Source organism: Tamandua tetradactyla, chromosome 1 (assembly GCF_023851605.1).
Source record: "Tamandua tetradactyla isolate mTamTet1 chromosome 1, mTamTet1.pri, whole genome shotgun sequence".
NCBI classification, from domain to species: Eukaryota; Metazoa; Chordata; class Mammalia; order Pilosa; family Myrmecophagidae; genus Tamandua; species Tamandua tetradactyla.
Genome location: NC_135327.1, coordinates 125,624,302 through 125,639,288, shown reverse-complemented (window position 1 = coordinate 125,639,288; position 14,987 = coordinate 125,624,302). Strand labels below are relative to the sequence as shown.

Below are 14,987 nucleotides of genomic sequence, written 5' to 3'. Positions count from 1 at the left end.
CACTTTATAGAAGATGTCAAATACTCCATGCACTGTTTTTTCATTCATATCATCTCCTAGGTGTGCAGTGTGGATCCACATAACTTCAAGTTTTACATAGTGAAGAACTGCCCTAGGTTTTGCAAATGTTATGCAAGCTCATCTTGTTTGGCATAATTTCTTGCAAGTAGAACACAGCTTGTTATGATCATTCATGCAGTCATTCATTCATTTGCGCATTCTTTCATTCATTTTCCTCCCACTATATATTAACTTTCTTGTGCCTAGGGACCATCCTTAGATTCTAGAGCTACAAATATATAGTATCTTTCACACTGCTTTGAAGGCATTTGAAATCCTGTGGAGGACCATGATCTTACAGTGTCTGATTGCTATGATCCGTTTGAATTGTAAGTTGCTATACCAGGTCTTCCTATGTCTTGGGGCTAAAATATTTTTGCATTTTAGTGAAAAAAAACAAAAGTGAGAAAACCGGATTTGGCTCATGGATTCTTTTTTGGGGGGGGGGGTTAGAGATCTTTTTATTTCATATATGGAGAACTAGTTGTGCAATATAATACTTTGTTTCTATATTCTGAAAGGGAGGTTGTCATTCAGAACCAAGCGCAGAATTAGAGCAGGTGCACACGCTGTGGACGGCTGAACATGCAGGCAGCATACGACAGAAGAATTCTGAACCATAAGGAGAAATTAAAGAAATGAAAAGGAAACAAGCTAGCTTTCAATCGCTGCTCTGTTATGAACTTCTCATTCTCTCTAATTGGTAGGATAAAGTCAATTCACTTCTTTTCTGTCCTTTTCCCTAACGGCCTTTTCTCCTCTAACATGGTGTCTTTTGGTCATTTTCACCCGTGTTTGTTCACTATCACATTGCGTGCCGAGATTCTAGTTTATCTTTTTCTGTTTATATCCTACCTAGCCTCTCCGTGTTCTAGTTCTATTCCATAGGGTTGCCATCTTATCAGGTAACCCTAGTCACCATTCAGTATTTTAATTCACGTGGTCTAAGATAGAAATGTATCTAACATTGAACTGTTGCTATCAGAAATGCCTGGTGAACCACAGAAACTCACTTAAAAGTGCATTCTACTTTGGATCAGACCATTTTCCTGAGAATGCACTATGTCTCTGTGTGTTTTTTGGATTTTAATTATTTTTTTTTATTTGGAATTTCACTTTTTAAGCTACAGACATTTAATTGGAAAGCTGTAATAGCAAATGCATTATTGGTAGAGAATAGAATTTTTTTATTAATTAAAAAAAATTAACTAACACAACATTTAGAAATCATTCCATTCTACATATGCAATCAGTAATTCTTAATATCATCACATAGATGTATGATCATCATTTCTTAGTACATTTGCATCGATTTAGAAAAAGAAATAGCAAGACAACAGAAAAAGAAATAAAATGATAATATAGAGAAAAAATAAAAATAAAAAATATATATATATATATAAACAAACAAACAAACAAGAGAATAGAATTTTAAAAAGGCTTTATGGATCCAGTTAACTCCAAGTTTACATAGTAAAGACCACACAAGTTTTTGCATCTGTTAAAATAAGAACAGTAATAAAAAGAGAACTCCTTTAGAGAGATAAGATATGTCTCATGTTAATTGTTTGTTTGTTTTTCTCATAGGAATTATTGCCATTCTTCTTAATTTAAGAAAACAATAATCTTGAAAAAGGTGTGTATGTTTTCAGGGGACCGGAGGAGGCTGGAGAGTGATGCATTGAATTAAGACTGACTATAATGATCAGCTGTGAGAAATTAGAGATGGTTCCCTGCTAAGGGTAAAAAGCTGCCTTCTGATAAAAGAGTCCAAATCAGGAAAAAGATAAGATCAATAATTCCAATTACCTTCGCATTATGTTTGAATAGGCCATTAAGTAGCTGGAGAAAAAAAATCATTAGGGGATTCAGCTGTGAGTGAGAAAGTATGCTTGATTATATAGCTTATAAAATGAGATGGCCACAACTTCTCATCAACTTTCAGAATCAGTAATTTGATAAATGCAGATCCTTTAAAGAGCCATTTATGTATTTCTTCCATTCTTCTTACTTCTTTTTCTATCTCTTATTTTATTTTTTTCTTTTCCAGAGTGTTTAGTTAACATCAGTTCATTCTGTGCTTTGGTACAGAGATATTAAACCATTTCAGATTGAACTCTTTCATTTTTGTGGATACAGTTGTTTTTTTTTTTACATGGGCAGGCACCAGGAATCAAACCCAGGTCTCCAGCATGGCAGGGGAGAACTCTGGCTGCTGAGCCACGGTGGCCCACCTGGATACAGTTGTTTTTATCCAAGCTATACATGCATATAGGTTAATAGTCTATTATGTGTATAGTTTGTTATGAAAACAGCATTCTTCACCTTCAGTTTTCTACTCTTAAGCTGATTCTTTCTGATTTTCCCCTGAATTTCCACTAAAACTATTTTATATTACCACTTCTTGATTATTCATCTTTAGGCATCACCCATTGTTTTTCTACCATGGAAAATGGAAATTTAGTTCTTTATCATCCTTCCGCATTTCAAGCAAATGGACCCTTGTTAAAATGTTGCTCTCCTCCCCTCCTCTCCTATCAATGTAGTTATATCCTATCATTTTGATTCTGTCAGAGTTCAATATTTATGTTATGTTAATGTCAATGTTCTTTGTAGCCAACACATATAATATACTGTTATTTTTCTCTTCCTGTTTAATTTTCATTTTTTCTGGAGTTAATAATCTTCCATTTCCATCATTAATTCAATTCTGACCCCCCAGCCCCATCCCACCCCCACCCCCAGCCTCTGCCTGTTGCATTTCTCTTTACTGATTCCTTGGAATCCTGTTTTGCACCTTCCTGAGCTGGGGCTATATTTTCCCCCCCTCTATCCCATGCTGTTGTTATGGGGAACACAATTTCTAATAGCTTCCTTGAGAAACAGTGAATGGAAGATTTATTTATTTATTTTTTTTGAGGCCTTTCATTTCTAAAGTATTTTTATTCTGCACTCACACTTGATTGACGTTTTGGCTAGATATAGCATTCTTGGTTAGAAATCATCTTATTAGAATTTCGTTGGCTTTGCGCCATTGTTGTCTATTTCCCATTATTTATGTTAAAATATTTCTCATTTCCAGTGTTCTGAAATTTCATGCTGAGGTGAGAACTAGACCAAGGTGCCGCCTTATTTTCGTCCAACAAGCTGGGAAGTTGGTGGCCCTGTTGTCTAGAAACTCATGAACTTACGTTCTTTTTTTTAATAACAGCATTATTTAATATACATACCATACAATCATATACTACACCCTTTATTTATTATTTTTATTGACAAGGTTTATAAGAACAAATTAAATATTTAAAATCAAAGGCCAATTCTGAGGCCTCATTTAGTTGCTTATTCCATTCATTTGTATGAAGTATCCCCTTCCCTAATGTCTTAGTAATTAACAGGAAACAAGCCAAACCTGTTAAAGAACCTGTTCCCATTCAATATATAACATTTTTACACATATTTCTATGATGCACGGATTTTTTTTAAACTATATATTAATATAGTTTTGATATATTAATCAAAGGTCCAATTTCCTCTTAAGAAGCCTGTTTTATTTTAAAATTGAGACAGATTACTTAAACTGATTAAGACAGTTAATATAAAAGACAATATTAGTCTCATTTAGGAGTGTTTGATTACCTAGAATCCTGACTGAACAAAATTTAAAACCCAGCAACCCTGATTCCACAAAGACATTAAATTTCTGTACTGTGAAAATAAGTTATCACTTTTGAGAAACACTTTGTCAGAGAAATCCGCTGCTGCCTGCACATTATCTTCTTTTGACGTTTCACTTGGTACTTTTATCATTATTGTGAAGGTGGCCAGCTTCCTGTAAATATCAGCATTTTATGTGGGAAAAAGCAATTAATAAAAATCAGTTAATTTACTATAAGACAAATAATAAAAACTTTCCCAAGTTTTTGAAATTATCTTGATGTTGATCTGTCCTTAATATACAATGTATCTACCCTTACTGTTGCAGAGTTAACCCGAAAACTACAAACTGATAACACTTTCAAGGCAAAACTGTCCTTCAGTATTACTTTCACTGAATTTTGACTTTTCACTGCTTCATCATATCATCTGGCTGAACACTGACATTTCATAGTTTATAACTAGAAAGATACCCTACCTATATGAATTTAATAATTGATCTGCACAAAAGAAATAAAAAAAACTTTATATACAACGAATTTGTTTTTAAAAATGCAAAGATAATATCTCTCACTTCTGTCATGCCGACAATCTGACATATACACATGCAGAAGAAAAGTTCAGATTTAGCCATCTGGACAGTTGTAGCTTGTATATGTTTAATATGATGAACACACTACCACTGAGTTTTCAGACTGACAGGGGATGTGTATTCAAAATATTTCACATATTAAATACTATAATAGTCTTTGTATGTATAGATGCTGGTTATAATAGCTTTTGTTCTACTTGATTAAAAATTACATCTTAAGCAGTCTAATACTAAGCACACTAAAAAAACCACAACAGTTCAAGAATCTCCAGCCTTAAATAACAGAATCCAAAATGTACAAAATACAACTATAAAAGCAAAGAACAATTACTGGCGTGCAAGATTTTATAAACTAAAAACTGCATAGAAATCAAATTTAAAATGGCAAACTCAAATTTACATAATACTTAAGATCCAAAGATCAGCAGTAAGTTCTACGAATATAATGCTTAACAGATCTTCAGATCCATGGGAACAAGTCTTCTGTCTCTAACCTCTATCTCAAAGAAATTAGCTCTTTAATAGTTATTTTTATGAATTTCTTAAGTTCCGTTAAATCAAAAGCAGGATAATTTTCATTAACCTCTTTGCGAATCTACTTCATTGTGACCTCCTCCAAATTAGCATTGGCCAATAATTTCTTCACTGTTTCCTTTAATTCTTCATATAGGCGGTTTCTTCAATTTCTTAATTAAAGGTTTATCATCTGAACTATCCTTAGATTCACTTTCTTTTTTAAAATTGTTTTGATTCTTGGTTGGTGCTGCTATCTGCTTTCTTAACATTAGCAGTTTTTACAGATTTTTTACTTTTAGAAGTGGCTTTCTGTTTAGGCTTTTCTCTTTCAGGTGTGGCTCCTCTTTACTTTCTTTATCTTCGTCATCTGAAGACTCTTCCTTGTTTTTCTTCTCATCTTCATCACTGCTAGATTCATCTGATAGAATTTCAGGACGTTTGGTTTGCTTAGCCTTCCTTGCCAAATCCAGAACTATTCCGTTCCTTTTTGATGCCTTTGCTAGAATTTTTTTGGATTTTGGCAAAGGTTTGCCAGAGGGTTTGGATGCATTAAGAAATTCAAGATCTGCTTCACTGGTTCACTGATCTTTCCAAATCAGGAACCTTGCAGATACTCTTTAACATGGCATTTCTAATTGTTTTCAACATTTCTTCCTTCTTTTTGTATTGTATTTCCTTTTTCAAATGGAAAGCCACTAAACTGACCCACATTCTTCTTTAACTGGGGCACAGTGCCTGGTCTATTGTAAAGCAGTTTGTGTAGATTTCTAAGCTCATCCGTTTTCTTCTTACTCAGAAAGAAATGTATCCTTTCAATTTCACAGAGTTTCTGCACCTTCCTGCAATTGTAAATGGTTCTCTTTGTAAGGAAGAGACTTGCATTATCAACCTGTCTACTTTTTTCTTTTCTCTCTTGCCTTTCTCGATGAGACTCTTTTCTTTTTCTTCTTCCTCCTTTTCCTCTTCATCCACTTCACTTTCTTCTCTGCTGGGCACCTCGGGCTCTTTCTCCAAGGCGGGCTGGGCAGGGCTTCCCTATCCCTCGGCAGCCGGGGCCGAGGAGGAGGACATGCTTGCGAACGCGAGTCCCTGGCCCCGTGGGCCTGGCGCGCGAGTGCACGGGGAGGCTCCGAGCCGCTGCGGCGGATGCCGAAGGAAAGGCGGGCCGGCTGCCCTGGCGCGTGAAGTTCGGGCCGAGCTTGCTACACCCTTTTAATGTATACAGTTCATTGGTTTTTAGCATATTCACAGACTTGTGCAACTGTCACCATTATCAAATTTCAGAACATTTTCAGCACGCCAGAAAGAAACCCTGAACACATTAGCGGTCCCTCTTTCACAACCCAGTCCCTGCAGCTGCAAATCTGCTTTGTGTTTCTATAGATTTTCCTATTTCGGACATTTCCGATAGTATAGAATCTGTGGCCTTTTGTGATTGACTTCTTTTACTTGAGATGTTTTCCAGCTCATCTATATTGTGGCATTTATCAGTGCTTCACTCCTTTGTATTGCTGAATAATATTTCATTGTACCTATGAGCCACATTTTATTTGTCCATTCTCCAGTTGATAGACTTCTGGTTTGTTTCCCCTTTTTTGGCTATTATGAGTAATGTCACTAGTAACAGTCATGTACAAGATTTTGTGTGGGCATATGTTTTCATTTCCTCTGGGTATATGCCTAGGAGTGGAATTGCTGGGAAATACTACCGTTGATATTGTGAGGATCTACTAAACTGTTTGCAAAGGTGGATGCACCAATCCTACAAGTGAAACGGTTCTAATTTCTCTACATCTTTGCCGACACTTGTCTTTTTGATTATAGCAATTTTAGTGGGTATGAAATGGTGTCTGATCATGGTTTTGATTCACATTTTCCTAATGACCAAAAATGTTGAGTATATTTTTATGTTTTTATGTCCTTCTGTTCTAAGAAATTATCTTAAATTATTTTGTTGTAATTTTCTTCCTTTATTTACCTCTTTTCTCTATTTGTACCCACAATGTCCATTTCTAAGGTCTCTTTTTGTTTTCTGAATATTGCATTTTATAATATCCTTTCTTGTTTCAAGTTTGCAATCCCTTTTCTTATCTCACTTAAAATACTAGGTTTTTCTAATGACGATCTTTCTATTTCCCCCAAGTTATTATTCTTTTTTTTCTTTTAGTTTTGGTTTCTGTCTTTACTTTTAGAAGCTTTTGTTACATATTTGATGATTCTTGGCTGTTTTCTCATACTTCAGTGTGGTCTACCAACAAGCTGATTGGAAGCTCTGGATGTGTGGGTAGCTGGTGCATCATGAGTTTCATGATAGGATGAACTGACTAACCTGTTTTGTTGTGGAACGCTTGATGTTAGTATCCATCTCTACTACAGGGCTGTACGATTCCAAGAGATGATTCTTCTAAACTTCTGCCTGGGGGATAGAGGCCTAGCTGCCAATTTTCTGGAAGCTGAATCGGAAATAAAGCTCCATTTAATCCTCCAGTTACAGGATGGCTCCCTTCCCCTGACCTGGTAGACTTCTCAAACCAGATAATCTCTCTGTGGTTGGCAAGGGCAGCTATCCATATTAGCAGACTGGGAGAGGGAATCTAGGGATTAAATTGCTACTTATAGACTTTCAACACATCCTCTATATTTTGGACCTCTGTATGTAGACCTTCTGTTCATTCCCACTTCCTGATGCCACCAATTCCGGAGCCTTTTGGCTTTCTCTGGCATAAAAAGGGCTGCTTCTAGGCTTTTGCCAGTTTAATAGTGTTTTGGTTTTTAAAAGCTGCTGGAATGCAATATTTCAGAAATGGAATAGCTTTTAAAAAAGGAATTTATTAAGTTGCAAATTTACAGTTTCAAGGCCGTGAAAATGTCCAAACTAAGGCATTCAGGGAAAGATACCTTGATTCAAGAAAGGCCAATGGGTCCAGAACACCTCTGTTAGCTGGGAAGGCTCATGGCCATGTCTGCTAGCTTTCTCTTCTCGTTTCATAGGGCTTCCTCCAGGATGTTTTCCTTCTGGATCTCCAAATATTTGGGGTTAATTTGTTGGTCTGTTTTTTGGTTTCGTTTTTATAATGATTTCATTTCATTATAGGATATTGACACACCTTATAAACACATGCTATGTGGATTCTGTTGGTTCTTTCCAAAATGGTTCCCTCTTAAAGGGCTCCAGTGAGCAACCCACCTTGAATGGGTTGAAACACAACTCCATGGCAACCACCTAATCAAAAGTTCCCACTCACAATTGGATGGGTCATATCTCCATGGAAACAATAGAATAGATCCCACCCAGCAATGTTGAATGAGGATTAAAGAGCATGGCTTTTCACACTGGCAAATGTAGTCAGTCTGGTTTGTTTGTGTTTTGTTATAGTAAACTTATTGCCATCTGTTTTCAAACTTCCACATTTGGGCAAGAACAAAGTAGATGCATATGTTCAGTTTGCCATCTTTACCTTGGTATCTCATCCATTCTTAAGTTTACATATGAACAAATGCTTAAGCTTGTCATTATGTATGCCTCTGTGTAATTAGGTAATTTTTTTCACATTACTGGTTGGAAAACATGTAAATCTTACCATTTATCAATTGTCAGTGTTTGTCAAATGTGACAAAGCTATTGGGAGTGAAAGTATTTGAATTAGCTGTTATTAGATTATTGTCCAGTTTAGGCATACAAACAGTATCTACAGTGTGAGTGTGCCTTTATTAGAATTTTCTGTCTTGATGGAAAATATTTGGCGTTAATTTGTTGGTCTGTTTTTTGGTTTCATTTTTATAATGATTTCATTTCATTGTAGGATTTTGACACACCTTATAAACACATGTGAACACTTTTAATAGTATTTTAAAACCAATAAGAACATTTTTACAATGTAAGTATATATGTGAGAGTCTGGTGTTTTAATTTAATGATTAAGAAATGTATGGATTGCTCATTTCAATGGTGTATTATTTCTTTGAAAGCTGTGTATTAGTAAAGACCTCTTTTAGAAAATGAACTTTAGTGTTGAATTAACTTGCAACTTCAAGTAACTAATTTATTCCTTTCTCACTGGCAAATATAAACTTAGTTATAAAGTCCTACAGATGTGCATGCTCCATTTATTTTTATTATTAAAAAACTTGTGGTTTACAAAATTATCATGCATAAGATAGAGTATTCATGTATGCCTTATTTTACACCTTATTTTAAAATAAGATATTCACCTTATTTTACACCTTGCATTGGAGTGGTATGATTGTAATCCTTGTTATATTTGATGAAAGCACATTTTTACAATTGTACTACCAATTGTAGTCCATGGTTTAACTTAAGGTTCTTTGTGTTATGCAATTCCAAAAATTAAAAAAAAAATTTATTCTTGAAGCATCTTTAGAATATATAATGCAGTGTTTTTAACTACGGTCTCAATGTGGTGCTACCATCACCACCATCCATTACCAAAACTTTTTCATCATCCCAATAGAACAATGTTCTGACAGAATGTTGACTATTCTAAAAAGAATCTTAGGGAATATGCTGAGGAAAGATACCTAAATCTATCAACAAGATAGAAAGTCAGCAGTCTTGGAGGAAAGCAGTCAGAGAAAAAGATGACCAGTGACAGGATATTTATTGGAGGCAAAGAAAGGACTGGTGACCTTTTTTCAGTCGACACCTGACTGAAAATACCATAAAATGAATGATATAGTGTAAAGGGCTCAAAGGATGCCATAATTGTTCTCATTTGTTATCATGTCATGTGTTAGATGGATGGGCAGCTAGTCTCCTTGAGGGCAGGGACTTATTTTGTATCCCTAACAATATCAGGTGCACTGGGCATTCTATAACTCTTTACCAAATTGGTATGGTATTTCTGTAGACTAGATGTACCAAACACAAGGATGGGACAAGGGTGATAACAGAATAAAGAATGTTTTCCAAGGCTTAAGGAGTCAGTTAGAAAAGTCTTAATTTGGTATCAGTAAAACCCTTTTGCAGAGTGTGGTAGACACAGAGATATCCCACTTCAAGGAAGGACTTTCCTCCTTGCTATAGGCAGTATGGTCAGCAGAGTCCCTCGGCTCTCTGCTCCTCCAGGGTCTGTCTCAGCTGCAGACAATCATCTTGAATAAGGTCCTTTCTTTCCCGCTGCAACTTGTATCAGATGACTGTGTTAGGTGGGGCCATTTCTTACAAAGGTGGGATAATTCTGGCACATTTCTTCCCAAGGTGGGATAATTCTGGCTGACAGTACATAGTCCAGTGTTAGTGTTCCCTGCTGGGTTGGCCAAAGGCTTTTTTGGCCAGCATCCCAGTATGACTTTCTTTACCCAGTCATGCATAATTCTCCTTAGTTTTATCTAATAAACATATTGTATTCCTTTTACCTGATAAACAGATTGTACCTCAGACTCTATCTAGAGAACCTAACCTGTGATATAGAGAACCCAACCTGCTTAATCTGTTACTATACTAACTGGGATGGTTTCACTTTTAGCTAGTTATTGTGAGAATATGGAGTTCTGATTTAAGAATTCAAGTATACCAGACAGTATGCTGGAAAGATACTCAGATTCATAGGAAAATAAATAACACAGTATAGAAAAATATTTTAGAGAAGTTAAGTTTTGATGAGAAGTAGTGGAGTTGGTAAAATTGTAGCATTGTTTTAAAGTACTCAAAATCCTTGACAATGGGTTTAAAAAATTTTTATTACAAATATATATGTACATATTTAATATTCTTACTATATTCTCAATTAAGACAAATTTGAATATGATTTGCCTAATGAAGAAGATTTTATTACTGTTTTCAAGTATTTGTGTCCTATTCCCTGTAAGAAGATTATACCTCTTTTTTCTGTTGACTTTGGACATGGCTACATTACTCGCTTTGGCCAGTGATTTGTGAGCAAAACTATTTCTTCTGTGGGGTAACCCACAGCCATTGAATTTTGAGATTGTCTATTACTTCAGAATAACCTTGCCTATTCTAGTAATATATCCCAAACCATTTACTGTTCAACACCTCAGTGAGAGCAGTGGTACCATGTATTATGCTTCTTTTGATTTATGCTTGCATTTTACATATTGTTGGTTTGTTAATGCTGCTGTAAAGCAATATACCAGAAATGGAGTGGCTTTTAAAAAGAGAATTTATTAAGTTACAACTTTACAATTCTGAGGCTGCTAAAATGTCCAAACCAAGGCATCCAGAGAAAGCTACCTTGATTCAAGAAAGGCTGATGGGTCCAGAACACCTCTGTCAGCTGGGAAAGCATGTGGCTGGTGTCTGTTAAGGTCTTTGGCTTCTGGTTTCAGGCAGCTCTCCTGAAGCATTTACTTTCTGTATCTCAAAAAATCTGCATCTGGTGTACTTTGAAGCATCTGTGTCTAAGTTTCTCCAAAATGTTTCCTCTTTTAAAGGGAAACTAATCAAGACCCACCTTGAATGGGTAGAGTTACAGCTCCGTCTAACCGAAAGGTTATACCCACAGCTGGGAGCCCATCTCCTTGGAGATAATCTAATCAGAAGGGTTCCACCCTACAATATTGAATCTGGGGTGCATAACATTTTCAAGCTAGCACATGTGTATGTGTTTATTTATGCTTATACTGTATTCATTTATATCATATTATGTTTTTATCCTTCTTTGCTGATGTAGGTAATACTGACCTCTTTCATAGCAATAAATTTAGTCAGTGTATCAAAGTTTGTCCTTATTTTAAAATTCGTTCACTGTTTTTATTAACATAAAAATCCCATGCTCTTCTATGATGTCATTTTAGATTTTGGATAAATTAAAAATTCTTAGTGAAACAATTTCAAGTAATACTTATTTGTTAGAAGATTTTATTAAATATTTGATTCTGACTTTTTAACATTTAAAAAAATGCCATAATGTTTCATTAATAACAGCACTAAGTTGGCTTGCTTAACACAAGCTTTTATATAATAAGCAGCATCAAAGTTGGAGCACGACTGTGGTCACATCCCATATCAAGGATGCTTTCAGTTGTGTTTTCCTTGATAGAAACTATGACAACCAGCTGCACTGGCAGATTATGATAACTGCTTGCCTGTCCGGCCAATTTGTTTTGAATATTGAGATATTTTACCTCAAATTCTCCAGTATGATTTTCTGAAGTGATTTTGTATAAATAATTCAAATTTGAGCACCAAAAACTTCTTTAGAAGTCTTGCTAAGTCTGACTTTCAAATAATGTTTTCAGCTACAAATTTAGGAAAGCATTGCTTGAATTCATCCCAGAGAGACTAGATGAGATTTTATTCTTTCCCTTGAATTTTCTTTTCAGCCACCATTTTATGGCAAATTGCACCAAGTCAAGACAATGAAAGAGATATTTTTAGTTCTGTATAATTGAATACGTGATTAGATTTTGGCATAAAACATACTGTGAGGAGATATAAAGTTGATCTTTGCCTCTTGACGTTTCAGGATTCATATTCAAAACATCAGCTATTTCTGCCAAATATGTCAAGTCTCTTGGTAAAGTTATTATGTTTGCAAGTTTGCAAATGTCTAATGTTTGAGAAGAAAATAAAGCAGTTCTTTTCCAGGATATCTTTAATTTCAATCCATGCACATCAAGGAATTAAGCACATTTTTATTATCCATGGATTGAGCAAAGCTAGTAGCAAAAAAGTAGAGTGATTATTTGATCTCTGGCAAATTTTCTAAATGACAGATAAATCATCAATTTGGCTTTTCACTGTGGAATCTGAAAAAGACATAATTTGGAATTTCTATTCTGTTTCAACTTTTGGCAATACTCAGAATACAAAGATTCATAAATTTTTTACCCTCTGTCATGTGAGGTCTTTTTTTCTTTGCTATTAAAAGTGCGACTTGAAAGAGAATTTGCCCATTTTTTGTGGATTCCTGACAACTTCTCAATTATTTGTGCTTCAGAGCATCAGTCTCTGTAGATATAAACCTGCATTACAAAAAGAAAGAAGGGTAGTATGATTCTTTTATTCATTGAGTTTGAGAAAACAAAATGACTTTTACCACTTTATTTACTATAGAGAAATAATTAAAGACAAAATTTTAATTAAAAAATGTGTCACAGGAACAGCAATAAAAATTACCTCTTTTATCATATATAATAAACTTGTCATATACGTCACAGTTTGCCAAGACTTACTCTGACAGCTTTTCCTTTTTATATTCTTTGTGTTCCCAATAGTCAGGAAGATTTAGAATTGCTCTATATTTGTCATATAAAATTTTTTCCAGACCCCATTTTAGAGATTTAGATGTGTTGCATTTTGGAATGTGTAGTCCACTACCCTTTCCCCTTAAATAATCAGATATTCAGAATAACATTTAAGAACTTTGCATTGTATTGTATTTTGCATTGTAAAAATCGTAATGTGATGCATCCCTCTGTATTTACTTAGAACAAAAACTAACATTGTTACTGCTGGATCAAATGATATTAACTAAAGTTAATACATAGTTCATTTTGGTTAAGAAGGGAAGAAATATCTTGATATTTATTTGATTATCATTCTTATTTCATGTAGTCAATAGTAAGCTCCTTAATAAGGAGTCCTTATGTCTTCATTATTATGTATTTTGCATTACTTTACCCATTAACAGAATGGAACTGTATCTATGTAAGAGACTGATTTTTAACTGGTATGTTGAAGAAATAGGATGAAAAGTAAATTGTCATTGTTTTATAGTTTCTTTTTGAGTATGTGTTCTAGAATTGCTGTTGTTTTCTTTTTAACTTTTTAAAATTTTTGTATAACAACATATATACAAAGCAAAGAGACAAAAAAGCAGTAATTTTCCAAGCGCTCTTCAACAAGTAGTAACAGGACAGATCCCAGAGTTTGTCATGGGCCACTGTGCTGGTTTAAAAGGATGTATGCCCCCTAGAAAAGCCATGTTTTAATCAAAATCCTATTTCATAAAGGTAGAATAATCCCTGTTCAATACTGTATGTTTGAAACTGTGATCAGATCATCTCCCTGGATGATGTGATTTAGTTAAGAGTGGTTGTTAAACTAGATTAGGTGATGACATGTCTTCACCCATTTGGATGGGACTTGATTGGTTTATTGGAGTCCTATAAAAGAGAAATGTTTTGGAGAATGGGAGATTCAGAGAGAGCAGAACAACATAGCCATGAGAAGCAAAGTCCACCAGCCAGTGACCTTTGGAGATGAAGAAGGAAAATGCCTCCCGGGGAGCTTCATGAAATAGGAAGCCAGAAGAAGAAGCTAGCAGATGATGCCATGTTCACCATGTGCCCTTCCAGATGAGAGAGAAGCCCTGAATGTGTTTGCCACGTGCCCTTCCACTTGAGAAAGAAACCCTGAACTTCATCAGCCTTCTTGAACCAAGGTATCTTTCCCTGGATTCCTTAGATTGGAAATTTCTATAGACTTGCTATAACTGGGACATTTTCTTGGCCTTAGAACTATAAACTAGCAACTCATTAAATTCCTGTTTTTAAAAGCCATTCTTTTTCTGGGTATATTGCATTCCAGCAGCTAGCAAACTAGAGCAGCCACTATGCCATCATATCAGATTTTTCCTTCTAGCTGCTCCAGAACATTGAAGGCTAGAAGGAATTTCTTTTTTGTCATCACAATCGACTGTTTTTTTCTTTTTTGTGAAAAGTAACATATATGCAAAAAAGCTATAAATTTCAAAGTGCATCACAACAATTAGTTGTAGAACAGATTTCAGAGTTTGGTATGGCATACAATTCACAATTTTAGGTTTTTACTTCTGGCTACTCTAAGATACTGGAGACTAAAAGAAATATCAGTATAATGATTCAGCAGTCATACTCGTTTGTTAAAGCCTACCTTCTCTGTATAATTCCACCATCACCTTTGATCTTTCTGTTCCATTCTTTAGGGGTATTTGGGCTATGTCCATAGAGTTACTGTTTTTTAATTAAAAATGACGTGTGTCTGACACCTGTTTCACAGTATAAGTAATAGAGTTTTCTGGATCACAGCTCTGGTTTGATCAGTCTCTATATGGTTGTCATTCTTCACTCTTGGAACCAAGATTAGTAAAAAGGTCCCTGCATCCTATTTATAGCCACAGAAGTTATTCTGTTATTGTTCACCATTGATTCCTCCCCTCTCCTCTCCCTCTTTCTCCTCTTAATTCTCTGCTTCTAACTC

At 35.1% G+C, this 14,987-nt stretch overlaps 1 protein-coding gene, 1 long non-coding RNA gene and 1 pseudogene across 6 annotated transcripts in view; 1 reads left to right on the top strand and 2 right to left on the bottom strand.

The window, feature by feature from the left end:
* The window catches only part of CDK14 (cyclin dependent kinase 14), a 653,719-nt gene that overhangs the window by 331,506 nt on the left and 307,226 nt on the right, over positions 1–14,987 (top strand). The gene's annotated exons all lie outside the window — the stretch shown is intronic.
* Positions 3,595–7,989, bottom strand: LOC143652549 (uncharacterized). The gene is made up of 3 exons (XR_013160975.1): positions 7,930–7,989; positions 7,152–7,275; positions 3,595–3,889 (listed from the first exon to the last, which is right to left on the bottom strand). It is a non-coding gene; the product is annotated as an uncharacterized LOC143652549 (long non-coding RNA).
* On the bottom strand, positions 4,582–5,893 carry LOC143651271 (protein DEK pseudogene; annotated as a pseudogene).